This window comes from Heliangelus exortis, chromosome 2 (genome assembly GCF_036169615.1).
Source record: "Heliangelus exortis chromosome 2, bHelExo1.hap1, whole genome shotgun sequence".
Taxonomy (NCBI): Eukaryota; Metazoa; Chordata; class Aves; order Apodiformes; family Trochilidae; genus Heliangelus; species Heliangelus exortis.
In genome coordinates, this window is record NC_092423.1 from 674,152 (window position 1) to 699,885 (window position 25,734).

The 25,734-nt window shown below is 47.4% G+C and overlaps 1 protein-coding gene across 13 annotated transcripts in view; it reads left to right on the forward strand.

The window, feature by feature from the left end:
* MAP4 (microtubule associated protein 4) overlaps positions 1-25,734 on the forward strand; it is a 166,448-nt gene that overhangs the window by 15,913 nt on the left and 124,801 nt on the right. For 11 of the 13 annotated variants that reach the window (XM_071734492.1, XM_071734485.1, XM_071734494.1 and 8 more), the window contains one exon: positions 15,585-15,638. The exons of 1 other annotated variant lie outside the window; for it this stretch is intronic. The gene's annotated coding sequence lies outside the window, so the exon portion shown is untranslated. Of the gene's footprint in view, positions 1-7,550; positions 7,613-15,584; positions 15,639-25,734 lie in introns of those variants that run through there. One more of the 13 variants, XM_071734488.1, reaches the window with a different exon arrangement.

The window sequence follows — 25,734 nt, forward strand, 5'->3', positions numbered from 1 at the left end:
CCTAGGCATTCTAAATCTAAAGAAATAGAAATACAGGAGGAAAAAAAAAAGAGGGGGAGGGATACAGAGTATTTTCTGAATAATAAGGTGAAACCTCTCTGTAAAAGAACTTCTCTACTAATTAATCCTAAAATGAAACCAGCTCTCTGAAGTACAACAGTGTGTAACAAAAAGCTTTTTGATAAAGTTTGCTGTTGGGAATGATCTCATCCTAGTGACCAACTCCTCACTCTGCAATGCTTCAGCTATTTGCTGAGACAAAAGATTGCTGCAGGGGCTGAGCACCGGGGGATCTGTGCTGGGGAGCTCTGTGTCCCCCCAGCCCCAGTCCTGGTGTGGCAGCAGGTAGGAGATGTCCTCGGGACAGCCTTCCACTTCAGCTTAGAAGCAAGAGAGAAATCTCCCAGGTGGCTTAAACAAGATCTGATTCCTGTGAGCTGGATATACTCAGCTTTCTGGCAGTTGATTTTAAGGTTCTGTGTGAAAGAGTTAAATTAAAAATGATGCAGCTTATAAATGATAAGATTCAAAGTGATCCCAAGGTTAATCAAGTGACTTGTTTTAAAACTTATACAGAAGTCTTACTGGTTTGCTGTACTAAAATTCACCCATCTGTATTTTGCACTGAATGTGCTGTCTTGCCCCTGTAGGCAATGTCCCTGAGGTGGGTTGGGGCATTTATCACAGGATCACAGGATGGTTTGGGTTGGAAAGGACCTTAAAGATCAGCTAGTTCCTCCTGCCATGGGGCAGGGACACCTCCCACTAGACCAGCTTGTTCCAAGCCCCAGTTATCCAACATTCCCTCCAGACGATAGCATTGTCCCAGACTCACACAAGAAAAACATCCAGTGCCTCCTGTAGCTTCTCAGAATAAACTCTGATGTGTTCACCACTAAGTACTGGCTGCTGGTGTGTTTGTGCTGCTGGGACTGAACTCCTCTGGCCTTGGGAAATGAATCTGCTGGGAGGAGAAGCCTCCTGCCCTTCTCCCCACACCGCTGCAGGACTGGGGTCTGGGGATGAGGGGATTGACTTCTACTGAAAGTTCTGGAAGCAGTGGAATTTTACTCAGTACTGGAAGGTACCAGAAGTGACATGGTAAAATGCCATGTGCTTTCCTACCTTTTTCCATATTTAAAGTTATAAGATTGTTGCTTTAAAAAAATATACAGTGTACTGGAAAAAACCTCCTGAAGCAAGAGCACAGCCCAGCTCTGCGATTCCTGCCGTTCTCGTGGGAGCTGACAGTTTATCTCTTGCTTACTGAGTCAGAATTCAGCAATGTGCCAGAAACAAAGTAAGCTTGATTCATTCTAAGTCAACTTTAAAAATGGGAAGTTGTAGTTTTCACTGGTTTTGTTCTTTGTTTCTCCCCTGTGTGTAGCTGGTTGTTGTCCTTGGATGCATCAAGAGCCGCGTGCTGGTTCAGAATGTGGTGTCCTGGAGCAAATCTGGACTCTGCTCAAACACAAATATTCTGTTGCTGTCAGTTAATGAAATGCTGAAAAGTAGAAAACCGATAGAATTGTACGAGCCAATATACTATATTTGTCTCCCTTTTAGTTGAAACTTGCCTTAAAAATGATGAAAGAATTAACTGGTAATCTTGGAGTCTTAAGAGCGTCTGGGTCTGACTGCAGCAGCAGGGACTGTGTTTCCCTTGTGTCTTGTTGGCTTAGAAATCCCCAAACCCTGGGTGGCATAGGAGCAGAGCTGTTAATTACAACTTTTTGTTTTGTTAGTAACTGTCAGGGAAGTTGCAGAGGCCAGATCCTCACTGTTCCCACCTCCGAGTTACATTTCGCTAGCGCTGGAGATGATACTTGGGAGCAGAGCCTGGAGGTGAGGGGTTGCTGTTCACACACCCGCCCAGCCGAGCGGCAGACAGCGAAGCAGCTTTGTTGAATCTTGCCAGGGAGCTTAAAATAAATACTAAAAAAATAAAAATGCAAACGAGTCCAGGTCATAAGTAACTCCTCTGCCAGCCAGCCCCACGTCTGGAACAGAACTGGCGGCCGTGCCAGCGCTCTGTGCGGGCGCAGCTCAGACACCTCCCTGCCTCGGGGTGCTCCAGGTTGGCTGTGGAGCAGGGGTAGTGCCTGGCACCAGAGCTGGGCTGCTCTGGGGCTCAGCCAGGCTGCAGGTGAAGCTGTGACATGGGAACAGCTTGCTTTTTTTTTTTCTGTCTCAGTGAGTCTGAGCTGAAAAGTTTTAAGTTCAGATTAAAAGCGAGATGGGTTGATTTTTGTTTTTTTTTTTAATTAATTTATTTTTTTTTCAGTAAGAAGCTAGACATTGAACTGATGAGCTTCCTTGATGTGTTTGGTGGGTTGAGGTGACCTGGCAAACTGTCACTCAGCTGTGCTCAGTGCAGGAGGGTTCAGGGATGTGCAGCTGCAGGCTCTGCAGGCACTGCAAACCTCAGCACTTCTGAGACCATCACCCTGAGTAATTTACCTGTGTGCTTGACCTAGGCGTTGGATTTGAGGTCGCTGTATGGAGGAGGGAGGGGTCTTTTTATTAGGAAATTACTTTTTTGGCACTGGAACAGCTCTTAGGATTGTTTAATTGGTCAGATGGGGCCTTAGTACACTGAACAGATGATGTGTCAGATATGTGTCTGTGTTCTTTCTCCAGTGTGTAGGCTTCTCATCCATCTTGTAGCTCTGCAGACCTTGCTTAATTCCAATAGGTGTGAGAAATGGAAATCACACGGGTGAAGTATAGTGCTGGAAAGTAGTTTTTGTGGTGTGTCTGAAGCCTTTTCACCAGGGAAGTTTTTTTTCATCCAGCCATATAAAATATATATTCGTGTAGCCTTTGATTTGTGAGGACATTATTTGAGGTCTTTAGAGCAGTAAATCTGGGCACACATTTACTTGATTGTGATGTAAAATAATACACCCTGTACTGCTTTCAGTCATGATGAGGAGCTGCTGCTGATCTCACTACATCTTCGGAGCAGCTATCGCTTTCCTTGATAAGCACAGAACAAGCAACTGAGAGAACAATTCCCTTGGGCTCCCTCTGTTTAGGGTATCATTGCCTTGAGAATACTGACAAGCTGAGGCTGCTCCCCTGCTTTCACCAAAATAAAACAGTCTGTTGCAAAGGAGTTTTCTAAGATTAGGAGTCTCACTATTTTTTTTTTTTCCCGGCTGTTTTTTTCCACCTCATTTCTCATTTACTGTGATCAAATAGCAGTTTGCAAAAATGCAGCAAAACAGAAGTGTGTGAGTCTCCCAGCCTCCACCCTCCTGGCTGGTTTTGCCCATGGCCATAGCTCCTAATAGGTCACCAAAAATAAAATTAAAACCCATTAAATTTAATTAAAAAGTAAAGAAATGAAAGTTAACAATGCATTGCAGGGCAGAGTGAGGGTCAGATGAATGGCTCTTACACTGGTGCTCTGCAGCCATCCTGCAGGGTGCTACTGAAGGGCCTGTCTGTGGCAAACACCCCACTGCATTGTGTCTCAGAGCCTGAAACAATTCCTTCATCTGTTCAGGTTTCACCCAGCTGCCTGCACCTTGTTGGAACCTAACTGCATCTCACGTTAGCTGCTGAGACCCCACCACACTTTTCCATGCTGGATTGAAACATCTGGGTTTGGAGGCAGTTGCACGATGGGAACTTTGTTTTTCCTGTTTCTTTTTTGTTAGCCTTAGAAATGTCTTTCTTTAATTACACTTCTGTAGTTGCAAATAAACATCTGAAGGAATTACCGGGAGATTTCAAGGCCAGTCAGTTTTGTCTTGAACCTGCTGCTGAGGAGTGAGTGATGCTGTTCTGAGTAACAAAAAGCCATGAATTTGATGCAGAAGATGTGAACATGTTGCAGCTCAACCCAAATGTTTGATCCATTCACAGGCTGGCATTGTCTTAGGAAAAACTGCTTCATTTTCCATCCCGTTTGTGAAAAATGGAAGCTTACCTTTTGCAGGTTGACTTCTGTTTGGTTTCCAGTTGGAGTCCCCAAGATTGCTCCTCTTGGGGAGAGGGAAAAATTTCTTTTGGGGTAGGACACTTTTTTTTTTTTGCACCTCCTCCAAGTGTTCAGACACCCCAAAAGCTTGGGTAAGATGGGTTCCTCTGTGCCTTGGAAATGTGATCTGCCAACCCAAAGGCAAATACCTGAGTGTTAATGAACTTAACCCTATCTGGCTACAGGGTTCTGACCTCGATCTCCCCTTCTCCCCTTTCACCAGGTGTTGATATCACTTTCTGCTTTCACCTGACAGAACAAATTCACTCTTGGTTGCTCTGATTTTAGCTGGAAGTGTTGAATGTTGGTGCTGTGTGATAAATAATGGGGGAATGTTTGGTTTTCTTCCCCAGCACCTCCTTACTGCCCAGGAGGTTGTTTCTGGGGGTAGGCAGGAGGTTGGTCTGTGTCCTGGGGGTCATGCAGAGCCACCTAACCCCAGGTACCAGCTTCAGCTCAGCCACATCACTTAGGGGTTGTGTGCTGGCCCTGCAGAGGGAAGGGGAAGGGATGTTTTGAGGCTTGTCCTGAAGTTTCTGGGAGAATCTGGGATGTTCCATAGGTGACTCCTGCACAGCTGGGATCTCCCTGAGGCCCTGTTTGGTGTTATCAGGACTTCACCATTTCAGTACCTTTGGTATCTCAGGACCCTGATACTGCATGACTGCACTCAGGCTTTCCCACGTACAGCTTTTGAGCAGCAAGTCCTCTGAAAACTGCTTGAGTACAGTCATATTCTAATGGTCTTGCTTTTAATGGATTATAACACTTTGTATTGTGTCTGTAATGATTTTGTGTCATGAACTGTTCTGTCAGAGGGTGCCTTCTAGTGTAGAAACAAGTATTCTGCTGTTAGGGAAAGCATAGGGTCTGTCTCACAGTCTGCTGAATAGCCATGACTCCTGGAAAGGTTTTTAAGGTTGAAGAAGGGGGGGAAAATCCCAAACCTAACAACAAACCCTGCCAGTGTTGTCTTGCAGTGCTTATTCTGGCTGAGCAGGGGGTGTGTTCGTGTGCTCCTCAGCTCCAGACAGGATCTGCAGTTCATGACTGTGCCATCCAGACTCTGGAATAGGAAGGTTTGAAACATTTTGCTGTCAAATGCAGCAGGTCCCTTGAGCAGTTTTGAACTCAGCAAGGGAATCTGTGGCTGCAGGGGCAGGGGGCAGCCTGGGTTCCTATCACTGCTTCTCTGTGTAGGGGCAGAGAAGTGAAGGTTGTCTGAGAGGAGCAAGGCAGCAGCTGGTTTGTTAGTAGCAGGTTCCAGAAAAGCAAATAGGGAAGCTCAGTGATTTCCAGCACTTAAGTGCCAATGGCCATGTGTCTGTGCACTGGGTTTCAGTGGGTTTTTTGCCTTCCTCTTTCTGATCCATGTTAACGTTTTGACTCTTGAGAATAATCTGTTGATGATGCAGAGTCTAAACCTGGTGTCTTTGTGCAAGGGAAAATGAAGACTGGTACCTCTCAACCAGCTTGCATTCCTTCTGCCTCATGAGAGCTTACGATGCATCTTTTATGAATCACAGTCCCAAAATTTATGGGAACTGATAGGGAAGATGTAATAGCAAACTCAGGTCTTGTCATGTAACTATTCAAGTTTGGCATGGACTAAACATTAAGTGCTGGAGCCAAGGGGAGTTTTCATTTCCATCTCCCCTTCCTAATCCAGAGTAGACAGAGGAAAAGCCATTTCCCTTCTTTAATCTCTTAGGAAATAAGGTGCATGTGGCTTGCCCTTAGGATGCTCTTGTTCCCCTGTGACTAATGAGGAGTGTTTGGTGTTTCTAATAAGGTCTTATCTGGCTGTCCTGACCCAGCCCTGCTGCCCAGACCCTTCAGAGCCATTCTGCTCAGCTTCAGCTCCCATTTCTGTAACAGACCCCAGGCACTGGAAACCAAGCTGTGAAGCTCCTGTGTGCAGAGGTAACAGACCCTGGGTGAAGGCAGATAGAGTTTCCTCTGAAGCTGCATCTCTTTGGTAGCAGATTGCACAGAAAGTAAAGAGAAAAGCACATTGCTTTCTAGCACCTAAGTAGGAGAGCTCTGTGTGTTTGTGTGTGTGTGTTTAATAAATTTCCCTGCCTGCCTCTTACTCTTTCTGTTCCTTGCTGCCATTTTGCCTCTTAAATAAGAGGAGAAAACTCTTGATGCCCTGTTGTATCATGGAACCATGGAATGGTTTGGGTTGGAAGAGACCTGAAAGCTCATCCAGTCCCAACCCCCCTGCCATGGTCAGGGACCCCTCCCCCAGCCCAGGGGGCTCCAAGCCCCATCCAACCTTCAACACTGCCAGGGATGGGGCAGCCACAGCTTCCTTGGGCAACCTGGGCACCCAGGGGCTCAGCACCCTCAAATTCAATAATTGCTCCCCCATCTCCAACCTCAATCTCCCCTCTTTGAGTTTTAACCCATTTCCCTTGTCCTCTCCCTACCCCCCCGTGTCCAAAACCTTCCCCCAGCTTTCTTGTAGCCCCTTCAGGCACTGGAAGGTTGCTCTGGGGTCACCTCACTCATTTATATATGCAGGGAAGGAACAGCTTTCTCTTGAAAATACTGCTTCATGTGGCATCTGAAAGTGCAGTGAGTGCAGTAAATAAAATACAGAGCTGGGGTGGAAACTCTGCCCCATGGTTTGTTATGGAAAAGTGTGTCCTTGGAACTGCTCCCAGAATCATGTCTCCAAAGGGCAGGTAGTTCATGGAATAGATCTCTGGGAACAGAGGAGACACTGGATTTGCCATTGATTGGATTCATCTTTCTGTCTTGCTCAACTTTTGAAGTGATGTGTGACTGATTGTTAAGGATGAGGTTGGTGCCTGGTTTGGTTCCTCTTAAATGTTCCTAAACATCCCAAAATACTCAGGTTATCACAGCTATCAAACTGACTTGCTCAGGTGCTAGACCAAATTCTTATGCCCAGATGTACTGTAAATAACACTGTGTAGGTGACCTTTTCCACTGAGGTATCTTATGTTTGAGTTGTATTTTGTGAGGTGTTTTTCCCCCCAGAGTTTTGAACCCAGTGTGCTGGTCAGGCTGCCAGTGTGGATGCTGCTTAGTTTTGCTGCTTTACTTTTTTGTTCCCCCAAAGCATGACATGTAAAATCTACTGTCATAAATCAATTTCTGAACTGAAAATCCAAGGATTAAAGAAACCCTAAATGTCTCTGTCTTAAAGGTGCTTCTGGGTCAAGGATGGGGCAGTTGCAGGTCAGGAGCCCTGGCACATTTGAGTCCTCAGGTCCCTGTAAAGCCACCCATTCAAAGCACCCCCTAAACCTCAAAGTCAAGAGCAAAGAGCACCTTCTGTTCTCCGTGGGATCCTTCAAGATAAACATTCTAGGGGTTTGATAGGTGTGGGGAGGGGTTTAAGATGTGCTGAGTGCTTAAGAGCTCAGGGAGGTGGATGCTTTCCGTATCCCTGGAGCTGTGCAGCTCCCTGCCCTGCCCTCATCCCTCATCCCTGCCATCCCTGATCCTCTCCAGACTGCGCCTGCTCCTGGAGGAGCAGTGATATAAGAGGAGGATTGACCTCTGCAGGAGGCTTGTGTGGTACTCAGGAGACATTCCCGGGCAATTCTGGCACTTAAATTATGGAAGTTGGCAGGCATCAACCTTGAAAACGTAAGTAGATTTAAGTCTCATGAATTTTCATGCTGTCCTACAATAGTAAAATGTCAGATACAATTCAGAATTCTCCAGGAATGGTTTGGCTGCAAAGCTGTTGCCATGGCAACGTGTCATTGCTGAGGCAGTCGCCAAGGTCCCAAAGAAATGGGAAATCCAAACTTCTCTCCTGTTTGCCCACACTGCTCCATTAGCTGACACTGCAAACAACAGCCTTTAATCTGGTGTAATTTTGTAAAATTGCTTTTGGCACCCCAGGCTTCCTTCTTGGCTTTCTTTTTTCCCTGAGTCAAGAAGGAAGACAGTGTTTCACAGTCCAAATGAGAGGGTGTTCAGCAGTCAGGGTGCCCCAGCAGCTGGGTGTTACTTGCTACACATCCATGCTGTGTTTGTCATTGTGCACAGGGTCAGTGGCCACTCTGAGCCTTTCATCAGGGAGAGTTGGTGATCAGTGAAAGCAGAAAGGAAAACAAACAGCCCTGCTCTGGACCCATCTGAAGCCAGGCTGGGCTGTGGGAAAGTATTGGGCTTCTTCACTGCTGCTCTAAAAGGATGGAGTGTGGATGAAATGATTAAGAGAAGGAAACTTTTTGTGCTTTATGTGTTGAAAAGCCTGGTCCAGTGTGGCTGCTGCTGAACCTGCTCCAGGCTTGTGTGCTCTGCCTGGGACCTCAGTGCCTTTTATGACTTGGAGCTGGAAGCCTTGCACTTTGTCCTTGCCCTCCTTTGCCTGGGTCTGGAAGTGATAAGTGGCTGCCTCCAGGGAGCAAAAGTGAAGAGTTACCTATGGCTTGAATGGGACTGAGCTCCTCACAGTAGTTCTGCAAAGTGAGAGCAAGATGGAGTTGAGAAGTCAGTGATGGAGCAGTGTGTGGCACAGAGAAAACCAGAGCAGGGCTCTCAGCAGCAGGTGAGGTTCAGGAGGTGGCAGCTGGAGGTTAGAAAGTGGTGAGAACTTCTGATCAGCTCACACTTCCAACTAACTGTTCATCAAACCTTTGGAGGACCATATGAAGTGACTGTGGGTGTAGAGGGAGCTGGGTTGGGAATAGCACCCTCATGGATGGGTGCCTGAACCTGGGAAGGGGTAGAGGGAAACTGCAGAGGTTATGTGGCAAGTTGCTGGTTGTCCATGCTGACCTCCTCAGGAATCACCTGGGAAAAACTGATGTGCCAGACATTCAGTTCAGATAAAAAGAGCCACCAAGAGCAGAGGGGGTTTAATAAAGCTTTTTAAAGGCCAGCAGAAATGTTAATGCCTTGCCTAGCCTCTTTTTGTCTTTTTTTTTTTTAAGGCATGAGAGATAAGACCACACAGCCCTGTTTCTTACAGCAGTGTTCTGGGGGGACTGTTGGTGGTATCCTCTTTCACTGAGGTAGATGAAGGTGAGCTGGACTCCTGGAGTTCCTAGGAAGCTGGGATGATGTGCATGTCAAAACAACTTAATAAGTAAAAGCTTCTCATAGTCTGGCGTCCCCAGCTACAGCAGGGAAATTACATGATGCTTGGGGAGTCCTGGCAGTGCTGGAACACAGCGTCTGTGCTTGGCTTTTGGAATGTTTCCTTCTGCAATCTTTGCCCTTAGGGCAGAAGCTCTCTCCCAGACACTGCTGGGTGCTGTTCAAGGGAGAACGTGGACCAAGACCATGCCCAGGAGCCATCTGCATGTAGCTTAAAGAGTCAGACTTCACACATGTGACATCAGCCCCTTCCTAACCACTGTGGTCCTGGGCACATGGAAGTCAAAAGTTGAGGCTGAGCAAACTGAGGTTTGTTCAGGCCTGAGAGGAGAAGGCTCAGGGGAGACCTTCTGCCCATGTTCAGTGCTTAGAGGGGGCTCCAAAGCAGCTGGAGACTCCCTGTGTCCAAGGAGTCCCATGGACAGGACAAGGGGCAATGGGCACAAGGTGCTCCTGGGGACATTCCCAGTGGACACCAGAGGAAAATTTTTCCCCCTGAGGACAGTCAGACCTTGGAATGGTCTCCCAGGGGAAGGGGGGGATTCCCCCACTTGGGAAAGTTGGAAGTCTCAGCTCCAGGGGTGCTGAGACATCTCAGATCAACAATAATATGAGAAGGGTTGGAGCAGATGGGCCTTGGGGTCCCTTCCCAGCTGATACTCTGGGATTCTGTGAAGTCAGCTGTGACACTGAGGTGTCCTTCCCGATCCTTCCAGACTGCAGGGAGCTGTCAGTTTAGCAGCCTTTCATCAGAGGACAAGTAAGATTTGAATAATGAAGGCTGCAATTGCACACTGGTGTCTCATGTCCAGCTTTTCATCCATTCCAGCACTTCCAGGGCTTTTTCTCCATTGCTGCTCTCCAGCATCTCCTCCCCAGGCTGTATTCCTGGCTCAGGTTGCCTTGGTCCAGATGCAGGACCCTGCACTTGGCCGTGTTGATCCTCACGAGGTTCACCTGGGCCCACCTCTCCAGCTTGTCCGGGTGCCTCTGGATGGCATCCTGTCCTTCTGGCTTATCAACTGCACCACCCAGCTTGGTGTCATCACCAGACTTGCTGCTGGTGCTCTCAGTGTCCCTGTCAGTATTGTTCATGAGGATATTAAGCACCAGTGGTCCCACTGTGGACTCCTGGGGGACACCACTTGTCACTGGTTTCCATCTGGACTCTGAGCCCTTTAACTCAAGTGTGTTCCTCTTTCATTCTTAGTTCAAGACTTTGGTTCTTCCTGCTCCTTTTTCTAATTTGGGTGCAACCAAATCTTTATGAATCTTGGTCACATCTCGGAGCATTCAAAATTCCTGTCTGTGGTCTGTGTACCCAAAAAGAGGGTGGGGTGTGGGACAGAGCTCCCCAGAACCCCCCAGGTACAGCACAGGGCAGAGTCACTGCAGCTGTATTGATTATAGCTAAGAGTAGGGAGAATTCCTGAATTCTTAATCCCTTTATTTTTAGGTGCAGTTTGACTAGGCTGAAAGCTTACTGTTCAATGAATTGTTCCAGAAATAAATATTTCAGAAGAGGATTAAACTTGAATGTGGAAGGCAGTTTTTCTTATGCATCAGTGCTCGTGGAAGGAACTGGCCAGAAATCCCTGTTCTGACCCTCTGGATCCAGGCTCAGACTGCTCCCAGCAGAACTGCTCACCCAGACTGGAAGCCAGAGGTGCTGCTGGGAACACAACCCTGACAGCTAATTTTATCTCATTTAGTCCTGTTAGCAGCAGAGTTCTTCAGCTGTGACAAGAGGTACTTTGGTATCGCTTAAATCACTTTATTTTTTATTGCACTTCTAGTGGGAAGGAATGTGTGGTCACCAAGGGCATTTTCTGGTGTTTGTTTTGTGGATCTGGATGTTTGTGTCTTATATATATATATTTGGGGTTTTTTTTTCTGTTTGGACACACCTGAGACATCTACAGAAAGATTCAAAAACCTCTTCTGTCAAAGTATTAAATCTCAGCCTCCTCAGGGTGATTTCAGCCTCGTGTCTGCTCGCTCCCATCTCTTTGGATGGGCACTTACTAATTACAGACCCCTGGCTGCTGGAATTTACCTCTTAATTAGCATCTCTTGCACTGTCCAACCTTTTGGGACCTTTCTGGAAGGTTCTGTGTTTGGTCTCTGGCACTGATGATTTTGCAATCTGAGAGTCACTCTTCCAGCTTTCTGGAATCCCTGTGTGTTGTTTCTTCATTCAAATTGCTCTTGACACACGAAAATCCACTGTGTTATAAAACCAGCTCCACTTCTGCAGCTGCTCATTTACTGTCTGATTGTGTGAACCTGGCTGCTTGATAACTTTGTCAGCTTGAATTGCTGCAGAAGCCTCTTTGTTAAGGCCTGTCCTCTTTCATAAGGATTAAATGTGGGTATTGGTGAGGAGTATCTGCTTGCTTTGCATTTGGTGATGTTTATTCTTTCGTGTGCCACCTGCAATTGGGAAGTTTGTTCTCTTTCTGCAAGTAATAAGAGTTGTGTGACTGCCATGGAAGTCTGACTTGCAGAAGTGCTGCCCAAGAAGATTACTGAGTGGAACTCAGTCCTGTGTTTTGTTAGTTAATTTAGTTAGACTAAATAATTAGTGTAACTTCATCCTTTCCCTCCTGGGAGTTGCTCTACTCAAAAATACTCTGGAATCAAATCTAAGTCAGTCTCTTTCAAATAGAATCACAGAATGGTTTGGGTCAGAAGGGACCTTAAAGCTCATCCAGTTCCAACCCCTGTATGTGCAAGGACACCTCCCAGCAGCCCGGGGTGCTCCAAGCCCCATCCAGTCTGGGCTTGAACATTTCATGGGAAAGGGATCCACAGCCTCTCTGGGAATAGTATCAGATTTATCTGAGAGGCTTCATGTAAGTGTGGGAACAAAAGTGTGCTTAACAAAAAATCATTAAATATTTAGCAATATAACCTTTGAAGAAAAATCCCACCATATATTCCAGAATGAATTCTTGTTTTAGGATCTTGGTGAGTTCAGTTATGGGCAAGAAGCCAAGAAAGGGGCTTGTGACTCTAAACCTGGCTGGCCTTGTGTCAGGGTGTTGCAGTTCATTTGCTGCTAGGGTTGTTCCTCCAGGAAAGGGGCTGGGATGAAGAGCTGAGATGCTTTAATCCCCAGGTTCCATGACCACGCTGTGTCTGTACATCTCTGTATGTCAGGGTTTGTGGGACTCCATTGCATGTGGAATGCTGGAGCTGCACTGTCTGCTGCCCCTCTCAGCTTTTCCTGTCCAGTGAGCTGCATGTTCCAGGCATGTTTAAGCTATTTAAAGGAAGCTGTTTATCTGGAGATTTGGAACCCAAGCATGGAGGGTGAGACAGCAGGAAGCTGAATGATGGGAGAGGTGTTCTCTGATGTGGGAAACATGGTTCTGGATTTGGGCAGAAAACAGAAAGTGTTGCTTGTTTGAGGGAGCCTGTAAGAGCATCTGATATGAGGAATGGCACATTCTTTCTGCTGGAAACTTGCACTTGAAGTACATTCCATTTAGCTGGGGCAAGAATGATAATCATGATGGAAACTGGAGGTTTGCTCTAATGTCACTCTTCAGCAGCACAGCAGCAGAAATGCAGCAAGCACTGTTCATACAGAAAGAACAAAATGATTGGAACTGGAAGCTGTCTAACCATGATAATTTTGTGGGGTGGGTGTAGGGGAATCTCTTCCTTGCTTCTATCTTGGATCCTTTTTGCATGGTGTATCAAGGTAAGCTGCAAGTTTTTGCATTGACCAAGGGGAGGTGGTAATGTATTCCATCCTTAAATGGGCTGCCACTGAAGAGCTTTCAACAGTATAAAAAGCAGAAATAAATTATTAATGCTTGCCCTGAAATATGTAAATTCTTTTGGGATGCCTCAGAATTTCTGTTGTATTATAGATGGGGTGGATTTGGGGAACTCTCAGGTGAGAAAGAAGCAGAAGGTACCAGGCTGGAAGTAGTCTGGGGTATTAATGGAAGGCAGGCAGTTCCACTGGGGGCTGGGGAAAATTGTGTGCAGAAAATGTAATGAACTTAGAGAAGCCATTGAAATGTTTATTACTAAAGGAGCAAGGAGCTTGGGAACCAGCAGAGCTGAGGAACAAGAACTGCTGGTGCAGGATGTGGAACTGGATATTACCAGGGCAGCAAACATGATGGGGTGGAATGCATACCAGGCACTACCTGTTTTCTGATAGTGTAAGCAAGATAAAAATGAAGAGTGGGTGTGGTGTGGGATGTAAATTAAATAATCAGCTGCTTTTCCTCTCTTGTGATGCTTTCCAGTGTCACTTGCATAAAAATGGTGTTGGGGAGGAATGAAGTTGCAAACTTGGAATCAGGGTTGCAGTGTATAGACAGATACCTCTTGGCATTAGAGCAGTTTCCAGTAGTATTTCTCCAAACTGGAAACTCTTCGTGGTTCTTCATGGAACATGTGGGTCAGTATTTGCTGGCCAGGTGAGAGATGACTTTTTTTTCCTGCTTTTCACTTCTTAGAGTGGTTGCAGTCTTCAAACTATTGTGTGAGGGGATGAGGCAGAGTCCATCTCAGGCTGCTGTAAAGCCTCCTGTGTAAAAATCTTTGTGGCCACATCTGCAGTTTTAGCAAATCTGTCAGTCTGGGGTAAAACAGATTATTTGGCATTTGTGCTTGACAGTCAAGAACACCCCATACTTCAGGAAAAAAAGGAATCTTTACAAGTGTGGATAGGAAAGACCTCCTCAGTACTATAGGAATGCTTTCCTCTGGGGATTATTTAAAGAGCAACAGGAGATGCAGGTTTAGCAGAGGGAGAAATGTTTTTTGCCCAGACCCAGGGACTGGGGTGGAGGTTTCCCTTCCCTGGCATCAGACCTGTGGTTGGTACAGTGCTGCTTGGTTTAGGTGGAGCAGCAATGCCCAGCACTAAAAGGGGAGCTAAAACTTTTCAGTTTCTTGAATGTTCTGCTGCAAAAGATAGGGCTGTGGGGTTTTTCCTCTTAAAAATTTTATTTTCTTAACAAATAGGGAAAAGTTTGGTGGTGTTGATGCAAAGATACTGGAATATTTTGTGAGTGTGATGAGCTGGTAGATCCCCATGGGTGTGGGATGAGCTTCAGTGGCACAGGCTCTCAGGTTGGGGTTTCTCCATTCCTTTAGGAACTTGGTGCCTCTCCTCTCCATCCCTTCTGAAGGCAGCAGGACTCCTCCAGAGGGTTTTTCTCACTCCTGAATGCTTTACCACTTCTTAAAGCTGAAATGATACTCTCTTCATTGGGCTGTTTTCTCATTTCTCTGAAGGCTCTGGCACTTGGGTTCCAGGTGACAGGAGCTGTGGATCTGTGTCCTTGTGGTGAGACTGACTTGGTCCTTGCTGTGGGGAAGAGCAAGGTGGGCATTTCTCCCCAGGGACTGGAATACTTCACTGACTCTGACTGTGGGGCTTGGTTTATATTCTTCTGCTGCAGGGTGCTGCCTGGAGAGTATAACGAGTCTGATTTTTATATATATATATTTTTGTGTGTGTGTAGTTTTGCTTGTTTTACAATAAGCAAACATTAATGAATGAAGTGTAAAATATTTTATAGGAAAATTAGGGGCACAACACCCAGTATCATAGAATGTCAGGGGTTGGGAGGGACCTCTGAGATCATGAAGCTCAAGCCCTCTGTGAAAGCAGGATCACCCAGGGCAGGGCACACAGAAACACATCCAGAAGGATGAGGAGGTGGTTCCCTGGTAAATCTGGTGGGTATGGTTTACTGAAATCCTGGAAAATAGCTTGCTGTGTGCAACTGGAGCATAGGGTGGTTGTAATTTTTTTTTCCCCAAGTCTGGATCCTCTTAAAATATGAACCCAAGCCCCATCAGTAGAATGGTTGAAAGAATACAGCATGTGCTTTTCTGTCAGTCTGTCAGTACCTGTAGGTTTTGGCTTGTGAATGTACAAATAACACAGAGAGATTCCACTCTGTGGTTTGGAAGGATGGGGAATGGCATGGAGTGGTGTGGCCTTTATTGTATAAAAATAGCTTCATCTTTGCTTTCTTGCTTGTCTTGGCCTAAACCATGACAGTTCTGCTGTGTGAAAGCCTTCAGAGTGCCTTGCACAGGGCTCTGTGTAATGATAGCAATAAATCAGGTCCCAGATGCCCCCTTTAGCTTGTTCACCTCTGATAAAAATCAACTTGTGAAGCAGTCCTGGCTGGCACAGGTGGCTGTGCAGGTGTGTACCTGACAGGGGCTTGGAGAGCTTTGAAACCATGGTCTGAACACCTGAAATGCTGCTTCATGGATGCTCGTCCTGACAATTTTCATGGTGTAACCTGAGGAGCTTGAGCAGTGAGTGTTGGGTGGGCAGTGTTCAGCTGAAGAGGAGAGCAGGCTGCCTGGATGGCTCTGGTGGGACTGTAGCAAAATTTTTTGAGACTCAATTAATTTTGAGTCAAGTAAATCATCTCCCAGGCACCCCTAATAAGCTTCCATCCAAGTACTCTGTGATTGTACAGCTCCATCCTAATTGTGCATGCATTGTGTTTTGCAGATAAGCAGTTTCTGAGGACTGAAGGAGCTGACAAAGGGAACCCCTGCTTTTGAGGTATGAACTGCTTTCTACTAACACCACAAGATTTAATTAAAAGCAAAGGCTTAAAGCAGCTGTGTGTACATGCTCAGACTTCATCTGTTCTGGGATCTACAGCTACCCTCAAGTTGTGAAATGTCAGGATCTCCAGTGGAAGTTGAGTAGCAGAGCCTGGCAGAGCCTGGCTGGGACAAGGGGAGTGTTAAATGGGCTCTGGGAGAAGCTGCATGTCTTTAAAAGGCATTAGATGGAGAGTTCTGTGGCTGGAACTTCTGCAGAATAAACACATCTGAAATGCACTTACCTTCCCATCTTTTTATCTTAAACACTCTGTTTACTGCTCCTTTTGCATCCTTCCCTTTGGGGATTTATTCAGGTTCCTAACACTTCCCTGTATCTGTTCAAGGCAGCAGGGCTGGTGTGACTCAAGGGATGTCCTGACTGGCCAGCTGGACCTTCTTTTCTTGCTTTTTCTGCTGCAAAGGGCAGGCGTCTTGTTTAATTTGGTCACTCAAATCTTTTTATCAGAGTAAGAGAACTACAAAAGATTAAAATGAGCAAACTAGGCTAAGGGGGAAAAAAAAAAGTCTGATTCGATTTTTTAGGAATTGATCACCCAGGTGTCTGGTCCTGACCTTCCTTTGTGGAAGGCACTGCAAAGCTGCACTTTTACTGGAGTCAGAAGCTCCTCAGATCTGCAGTCAGAGGATATTTGAGGTGCAGGTGTTCACATAAGGTGTTTGTAGTGAAGGAGTTATTATTTCTTCATGGTATTTGTGTGGATGGAGTGCCCCAAGTGTCTCCTGCCTTGCAGCTGGATGGGCACAGCCTGTTTCTTCATGTCCTGGGAGCAGCATCAGTCTGCTCATTCCACTAATGACTACTTCCTTCTGCCTTAACTTTTAAGGATCTGGACTGTAAAGCAGTAAAACAGAGGGCACAGACTTGCCCCAGAATGATGAAGCTGTTGATGTCAGTCTGCCAGTGCCACACGGTGCTGCTTGGCTGCAGGGAGTGCAGAGGAGTCAGATCTGTGTCTGCTGACATTGAGTACAATGCCTGGAAGTGACAGGAGCTTTGCCTTTCTCTTAAAGCTTTGTTTTGAACAGGGAATAAAATTCACAGAATCCTAGAATGGTTTGAGTTGGAAGGGACCTTAAAGCTCCCCCAGTGCCCCCCCTGCCATGGTCAGGGACCCCTCCCCCAGCCCAGGGGGCTCCAAGCCCCATCCAACCTTCAACACTGCCAGGGATGGGGCAGCCACAGCTTCCTTGGGCAACCTGGGCACCCAGGGGCTCAGCACCCTCACCCCAAACAATTTCCTCCCATAACCTCCATCTCCTCTCTTCCAGTTTAAAACCACTGCCCCTTGTCCTCTCACTACAGGTCCTTGTCCCAAGTCCCTCCCCAGCTTTTCTATATGCAGATTGTTCCAAAAATGCCTTCTTTGGTCTCTTGAAGTGTCAGGTGCAGAGGTAACAAGGGTGCAAAGTTCCCTCTTTCCAGTCGGGATGGGGCTCTGGTGTAGGCATCAGGATGGGGCTGGACCCAGGCTGGCTCAGGGGCAGCCACCCCAGCAGTTGTTTATACTTTGGGTTGTGTGGCTGCCTGCCAAGCCATCCTAAGTCCTTCTCTAAAAGCCTTTTGAATAAAAGCCAAAGAAGATGGCTTATCTCCCTCTGGGTGGGATGGAGGGAGGGCTGGGAGGGGAGGTGCCTGGGATGCTGTGCGTGCTTTGCACTGCAGCCTCCATGGGGCTGAGGAGGTCACAGGAGGTGGAGTGTCCCCTTCTGCAGGGACTGAGCTGTGGGGTGAGTGTCCCCTTCTGCAGGGACTGAGCTGTGGAGTGAGTGTCCCCTTCTGTAGGGACTGAGCTGTGGAGTGAGTGTCCCCTTCTGTAGGGACTGAGCTGTGGGGTGAGTGTCCCCTTCTGCAGGGAGTGAGCTGTGGGGTGAGTGTCCCCTTCTGCAGGGAGTGAGCTATGGGGTGAGTGTCCCCTTCTGCAGGGACTGAGCTGTGGGGTGAGTGTCCCCTTCTGCAGGGAGTGAGCAGGGTGTGCAGCTGAGCAGAGGAGATGGCAGGGGACTGTGAGTGACCTTCCTGCACCTCCTGCTGCTCAACTGCATTTTTCCTCCCCTTCCACTTGACTTTGACCAATGTGTGTGACCAGGTCTTAAAGCCTGCCAGACTCCTTGGATGTCTGGAACTGATCTCAGACTCAGGTCTGATCTCAGGTCGTGTTGTTGACTGTACAGCTGTCTCAAGGGGTGAGTTTGCTGAGTTAGAATTTTCCTCCATTGTACAAAACCAGAAGTCACAACCTAAGCTGCCTCCTGCAGTCCCTGGGAGATGTGGTTGGACCTCTCCACATTTGTTGTTCCGTGGTTCCAGGACATGGAAACCAAACAGGTGTTTCCCACAGACTGCATTGAGCAGCTAAAAATGCTTCCTGAAGTAATTTCTCTGGGAACATTTAATCCATGCTCCCTGCCTGCCCGGGTGAGTAACGGTGACTTCCCCCCCACATCCTTTGGAGGAGCTCAGGAGAGCAGCAGGAAAGGGGGAAGTGTTTGTGCCAGTCTGGCACTGGCTGGGTGGTTCTTGTTGGAACCCCCTGTTCATCTCAGATTGTCACTCAGAAGTCAGGGGGTTCTTCCTGCTCCCTCAGGAGCCCTTTTGGCCAAGGCCAGCTGCATGTTTGGCCATCTCACTTGTTAAACTCCCAATCCTGGCTGTGGCTCGTGGCACCTACAGCTCTGCTTGTTGTAACATCCTTAGGTGGGGAGAAAAGTGCTTCTAGAAACATTGCCTGAGTGATTTTTTTTTGTATAGCTGCTCTAGCTGGGAAATAAGATGCACAGCACCACATCTGTAGGATCAGTTTTATTGATGAGAAGTGACCAGGAGCTGCTGCTGCCAAAGCTGTGGTAGGAGCAGGTAACAGCAGCTCCCTGCTCCCTCCCTGCAGCTCAGGTAGCACAGAGCAGATCAGCACTGACTTCTTCTGCCTCTGCTTGGCCTCCCAGAGGGTTTTGCAGTCTGCTGGAGGAGGGGCTGATGCATTATCAGCCATGCTTTTAAAAGAGGCTGGAGGGAGGATGTGCTGTCCTAGGCTGAGAATGCTGAGAGCAGAACAGGGAAGATGTGGCCCTTGAAGTATGAGAGCCCTTGGGAAGAGGGCAGTGGTACCCTGGCACTGTACCACCTATGGCTTTACTTCCCTGAAGTGAGGGGGGCATTTAAATTAAAGTTAAAAAAAAAAAATAAATTGATTCTGTTTTTTTTTTCTTTAGTACTCCACTGAACAAATGCTTAGTCCCTTATCTTTCTCTCTTTGGAAGGGAAGCTGCCTGTGTCAAAGGGCACAGTACTGTGGTGCAGCCATTCCTGCAATAAGGAAGTGAATCAGGCTCTAAAGAAACCAATAGACCTCACCTGATAACACTGTGGGGACACCTCGAATTTCTGGTGTAGCTCTGTCTTTCACACGACTTCAGCTCTTGTTTTCTAACCAGTGCCTTGTTTTTCAGCCATCCTTGAACGTGTTTGTTATCCAGGGTACGGAAATGTAAATACAATAGTGGTTGGATTGCAGTAACTACTCCCTTCCTCCTCTGCTGGCTTCCTGCATACATTTTGGAAGGTGGAAACTGTTCTTCTGCATTAATTCATTTCAGAAGTGAGTGTTCTTCCCCCTGCTGCAGCCCCATCGGACTTCAGAAGCCAAAGGGGATGAGCAAAGAGAAACAATTACTGTCTGATGCCTTCCCTGAGACAGAAGGAGCACAAGGGCTCTTGCTGGGGCTCCAGCCAGATGCAAGCACTGCCTGACAGTGCTCTTATCTTTTTCCTCTTTACTTAAATCTTGAACCAGAGAAGGCACCCAGGCACCATCCTGGTTGAGTGAAGATGGTTCATTCCTCTGCTTGCAAGGTTGGAGCATGTTTCTTAGAACAACAACTAAAAAAATGGAGCCCTGACTTGGGTTTATCTCTCCCAGACTTCAGTTTGCAGTTACTTTTCAGAGTTGTTTCCTAAATGTGGTTCTGCTTGTTCTACCTGGGTCACTAGTTGTTGGGCACTTTTTTAGGCAGGAATTTTAAACCAGCTTAAGGTAAAAGGCTGGGTTGGTAGAAGCTGTGTCAGTGTAAGCAGTTAAATTGACCTCAGCCTATGCCTCTCATGCTTTGTTTGTTTTTTAAAAGTCTTCCATGGACTTTGCATGGCCCTAACAACTTTTTGGGGACAGTTATTTATCTGCAGGTACCCAGGTCTTGCATAACCTGTCACTTCTGACATGGCTGTACTGCCTCCAGAACTGAGGTGATGCTCTCCTGGCACTGGGCCAGCTGCATGGCTGAACTCAGCTAAATAAAAATCCCTGGGATCCTAAGAATAAACATCACGTGAGAGGCAGGAGTGTTTCCCTGCTTTGAGAGAATTAAAATGACCTGCTGGGAGGGAATAAGAGCAGCAGTTTCAGGGTTAGGCTGGTGGCCCTGGCTGGCTAGAAGGGCTAAGCTGAAGTCCAGAGGAAGCAGAGGGGTCTGGCATGTAACCTTTAGCTTTCCTTGCTGCTGAGTGTGCCAGCCCCAGGTGACACAGTGCTCTCAGAATGTTTGTATGATTCAAGAATCTGATAAATACCCTCAGGAAGGAGATATGAACATACTTGCTTCACTTCCAGTCTAGCAGTGGTTTAGATTGGGCCTTGGCTTACAACTTAAATACCTATTAATGTGCTGGTGAGCAATTCCTTAGCACTTCTCTGTGCCTGCTTTTATTTATTTAGTTATATACTTATTTTCCTCCTTGGTAGCATGGGAGGAACTGGTGTAGGCATCTGGTGATGTTGTAAGTGGGGCTGAATGTGGCTTGTGTTCTGGCACAAAGTCATGGGTGCTGGGATCACAGAGTCATGGAATGGTTTGGGTGGGAAGGGACCTTAAAGCTCATCCAGTCCCAACCCCCTGCCATGGTCAGGGACCCCTCCCCCAGCCCAGGGGGCTCCAAGCCCCATCCAACCTTCAACACTGCCAGGGATGGGGCAGCCACAGCTTCCTTGGGCAACCTGGGCACCCAGGGGCTCAGCACCCTCAAATTCAACAATTCCTTCCCCATCTCCAACCTCAATCTCCCCTTTCTCTCCAAGTTTTAACCCATTTCCCTTCTCCTCTCCCTACCCCCCCGTGTCCAAAGCCCTCCCCCAGCTTTCTTGGAGCCCCTTCAGATATTGGGAGGTTGCTCTGAGCTCACCTGGAGCCTCCTCTTCTCTTGCAATTCCCTTGCTGAGGGGCAAAGTCCCATGCTGAGCTGGGGTAAGGGGGCAGCTGGGTGGATTCCTTGGTCCCTCAGTAAAGTGAATGTTCTCCCCTTGGGGAGCTTGGTGGTGACTCACTGGACATTGCCCTGCTTCACTTACAGTTCTGAAGCTAAATTATTGTTCTGCCTTTCAGAGTTTTGAAGCTGCTGCATTGCCAGGCAGGAGTGTCTCTTGCTCTTGGATCCCAGGCAGTATTTACTTCCCAGGCTTCTAGCAAATCCTTTCATGAGCTTTTGGAGTCAAAGACTTCAGTTCTGCTTCCAGAGGTGCACAAGTGTGCTCAGCATTTTTTTGAACTATATGCTTCTATGTTGTGTTAAGAAGACTAAAAGGACTTAGGTTTTTTTTTCTCTCTCCTTTGTGTGTAGGCACAAGTATCCCTATTCAGAAGAACTTCCTAGTAACATGAAATATGTTTCATCTCCATTATCTCTATTGTGGAGTTGAACAGAATCCATGCAGTGAATTGCAGGAGTGGGTGCAAAGAGCCAGACCCTTCCTCAGTGTATTCTGGTTGTACCCCACTGTGTAAAGACAGAGTTGGATATCCCAAAGCTTCTTAACAGGGTAAGGAGGAGCAGGCTCCAGAGCTCTGACTGCTCCAGGTGTGCTCTGCTGCCACCCCAACCCTGCTGAGGGACTCCATGAATTTCTGAGCACCTGAGTGGCCTCCCTGGAAGTACAGGGACTGAATTTTCCTGGCCTGGAAAGCAAAGAGCAAGGTATTAGTGGTTGGTAAATGGGCAGGTTCCCTCTGCAGCAGTGAGCCCAGAGAGCTGCAGAGTTCTGCCCGGGCTGGTGCTCCCCAGCCTTGGTGCAGGGCATTAACAGGACATTTGCTTCTCCTTTTTAGATGTCTGCTTCCAGAACACTTTGTTGTGGTTTTCAGATGGCAAACCCCAACCTCTCCTCTGGTTCAGATGTGTCTGTTCTGTTTCCAGGTTCCTTTTGGGGCATATCTGTCATTTTCTCAGAAGCCTGAGGGGAGGGCATGATTCTCCAGGGCAACTCCACTGACTGAACTGATTTCCTTGCTATAGCTAAGATTTTGCAGAATTTGTAAGTGACAAAATCTTGTCCTGTAGAAAGGAGACTCATTTCATTCTTTCAAAGTTTTTGACCTTCCAGTAGTGCAAAGCTTTAAGGTATTGTTTGCTCTTTGCAAATCTATTGGAAAAGCATTGGCAGGTTTGGTGTTCTGGGGCATCAAGCTAGTGATGAGCTGTCCCCAAAGCCAGGTTCCTGGTCAGCTTTGTGTCCTGATTGACAGGTTCTGGGATGGCAGGGTCAGGGGAGGTGCTGCTTTTAATTAAAGTAACTACTGCACTCAGGGGGGCCACTGGAATTACCCTGTGAGTAAAGGAGCAGAGGGGGTGTGAGGTGGGAGCAGAGGGGGTGTAAGGTAAGGTGGGAGCAGAGTGGGTGTAAGGTAAGGTGGGAGCAGAGGGGGTGTAAGGTGGGAGCAGAGGGGGTGTAAGGTAAGGTGGGAGCAGAGGGGGTGTAAGGTGGGAGCAGAGGGGGTGTAAGGTGGGAGCAGAGGGGGTGTAAGGTAAGGTGGGAGCACAGTTCTCCCTTGCCCCAGCTGCTGCTGCTTCATGTTTGTGTTTTGCTGCAGTTCCTACCCCCTGTGCCCTCTGAAGCTTTCTGCTCCTTGTTCCAGCTTTATCTTGGGTTTTGTCTGACACTGGTGTGTTGAGCTGGGGGCACTGCTCTGGAGTCAGTTTGCTTGCAGCAGCTGGTGGCAGCTTTTCTGTGGCCATCAGGTTGTGTGTCTGAGCAGGAGAAGCCACAAAACTGAGCCCCAGGAGCTCTACTCAAAGGTTTTTCAGTGCTGCTTTATGACTTATTTGTCCTCCTTTGGTATCTTCCTTGTGAAATAAAGGGAGCAGAGTTGCTGAATGTGATTTTGCCTCTTTCTGCCAGGCTGTTTCCCCACGCCTGGCTTGTTGCTGCTGTCCTGCTGAAAGTTCAGCTCAGGATTTTCAGGGCTTACTGGAATGAACTTCTCCCTGTGTGCCCAGGATGTGGTATGGATCAGCCCATTGAGTTGCTGCTTGTTGCTCCCTTCTGTTGCACAACTTCATTTAAGAATCTGTGTCCTCTATGGTCTTTACCTCCTACCCTCTCAGATGTGCATGTATCACCTGAGGCAAAATGTTGTGAGTTCAGGAAGGTCCCAAGGGCCTGTTAGGGTGTAACACCATAATTAAACTGGACTGGATCTCTGAAAATTAATTTTCCTCACAGCATGACTTGAGCTCTTTCTCATGCCCTGGTTTGTAGCTCCAGTGTTCATACTACACAGTTTTCTTCACAAGCAATAACAGATGAAGTCACCTGAGGACTGAAAGCTGAACTTCTCAAGTGAGCACAAGGCTCATTGCTGGGGGAGCAGCAGGTACAGGTTCCACAGATGTGGAACAGGATGATTTCAGAGGAGGGACAAAGTGGCTGAGCTGAACTTGGGTAGCTAAATGTCTGTGCACTCATTAACCTCCCTTTGCAGGCCATGGCAGTGAGGTGATCTTGCAGGAAGGAGGAGGTCCAAAAGGCCTAATAATAAAATACCTAATAAAAATCAGCATTATTGACTGGCCTGCTATATCAGCAGTGTGCTACCCTGCTCTTCCTCCCAAGAGAAGGGACTCTGGCAGCCACTGCTTTCTGGTTTTGCTCTCTGGGAGGTGGAAGCTGCTTTCCTTTCTGATCCATGTGCTATTAAAGGAAAGCAGCTGACAGGAGCAGCTGCTTGCCCTGCCTGTTTGGTTTGTGGCTTAGCAGTCAATATGCAACGCAGAAAGACAGAGCTTTGCTAACAGCCAGAGTCTCCATACCCTGCCCCCACTTCGCCTCTTTCCCTCCTGTCCTCTGCCAAGGGAAACCAGGAGGCTCTTCCCCCCTGATGAATGAAACTCTCCTTATTTGGGGCTGCCTCCCAGCAATCCCTCCCCTGCCAGCCAGCTCCCAAACCAGCAAGCAGCTACAGTACTGGGGAGATGGTTGGGGCTTTTTTAAAGCCCTTAAGGAATAGATCATTTTAGAGCTAAAACTTCCACGTCTGTGCAGAAGGTGGGCAGGCTCCTTTCTTTTCCTGAGATAAATATGTATGATTTTGGGGGATGAGAGACCTGCATTTTTGAGGTCTCTTATTTCAGTGCTTGCAGGCCTGTGTGGAGCTGGACACTTGAAAGTCCCTCACAGTTATTATCTATGAACTCATCTTCCATGTGGCTTTTTTGAAGGCCAGCCAAGACCATTAATCCCCACCTTCTAGAGTCCCTAATCCCTGCTGGGGTTTATAGGAAAGTTATTCTTGTACTCCCAGTGTAGCTGCTCTGGCAGGGTCTCTGCTGCTGTAACTTAAGGCAAGTTTATTAATGTGACTTTTTGTCAACTTGGCAATGGTACAGCTCAGGATGTAGCAATGGAACTTGGGACAGTCTTACCCCATCTGGGTTCAAATTGCCCAAAGGGAGGGAATCACTGAGGAGGCTGCTGTTCCCTTATCTCCCTGTGCCTGGCTCTAATTAGCAGTAGGAAAACCCTCTTTACAGGCACAACTACTTGCCACATTTTGGGGGGGAATGAGTGCAACTGAAGTGAATTAAGAGTTGGAAGTGATCTGCTGGGTGCTTCACTTGTATCATTCTTCTCAGCCTGACATTCCCAAAGCCTCCCAGCTCTGTCTTTTGTCCAGTTGGAGTTAGATGGATGTAAATCCCCTCTTCCTATGTGAGCCTCCTCCCTTCCCATTATCTCGCCCAGACTTTACTTTCATTCCAGGAAAACTTTTCCATATACTCAGGACTGGTCCAGGTGGGCTTCCTTCCATTTGTTGTCCCTCTGGGGTTCACTTGTGATTTAGAGAGGAATCAGGATCACAGAGTGGCTTAGGTTGGAAGGGATCTGAAGGGATCATCTGCCCCAGCCATCTCCTCCTGCCACGGGCAGGGCAGGAAGCAAGTGAAGTATGAACCTTCTGTTCAGGATTGGTGACCCTTGTCAGCTTTGGTAGCTCAGCTCAGCTCTGTCTGTGCTAAAGCTGCAGCTGAAGAGGTTTTTAGGTGGGTTGGCACCCTTATTGTCCAGGGGAACTGTGTTGCCTCCCCAAGGGGAAATCTCAGTGTTCACTTCAGGCCTTGAAACAAATGCAGAGCAACTGAAGGGTAATTCCCAGAAATGTGGTGGAGTTACTCTCTTGGGTGCCTGGAGTTGACTGACTCTAAGAATTCTGTGACCAGAATTGGGCTCTCAGGGACAGATAGCAAAAGAAATTGGTCTTGGCATAGCTCAGCTGTCAGATGTACTGCTAAAGAGCTTTGTAGGCTTTGTGCAGGAGTTCCCATGCCATCTCCTTCTGAGCCACTGCATGTGGAGGAGAGATTCTTCTGCATCAGAATCAAGGCAAGTCCTGCAACAAACATCTCCTTACCCTGGGCAGAGGAAGCACCTGAGTTAAGGTCGAAAGGGAATAAATGTAACTGATGGAAAACTGCAACCCCAGTCTTGCTGCAGAGTAATCTGTCCATGCACATGGGACTTCTGCTGAGATTTTGGGAAGAAGCAGGAGCCAGCCTGTGCCATGTAAATACCATGTTTCAGACAAGAGATGCCTCTGCATGTGGTGATCCTCAGGTGTTCATGATGTTATCTTAGGGAGCTGGAACAGCAAGAGGGAAGTCCAAGCCTTCTCAGGTTCATTGGCAGGGTGGTTACAAATGCTTCAATGTCCTTACAAGTAGCAACAACATGTGGAAGCTTTTTTAGAGGATATTTGTTCCTATCATA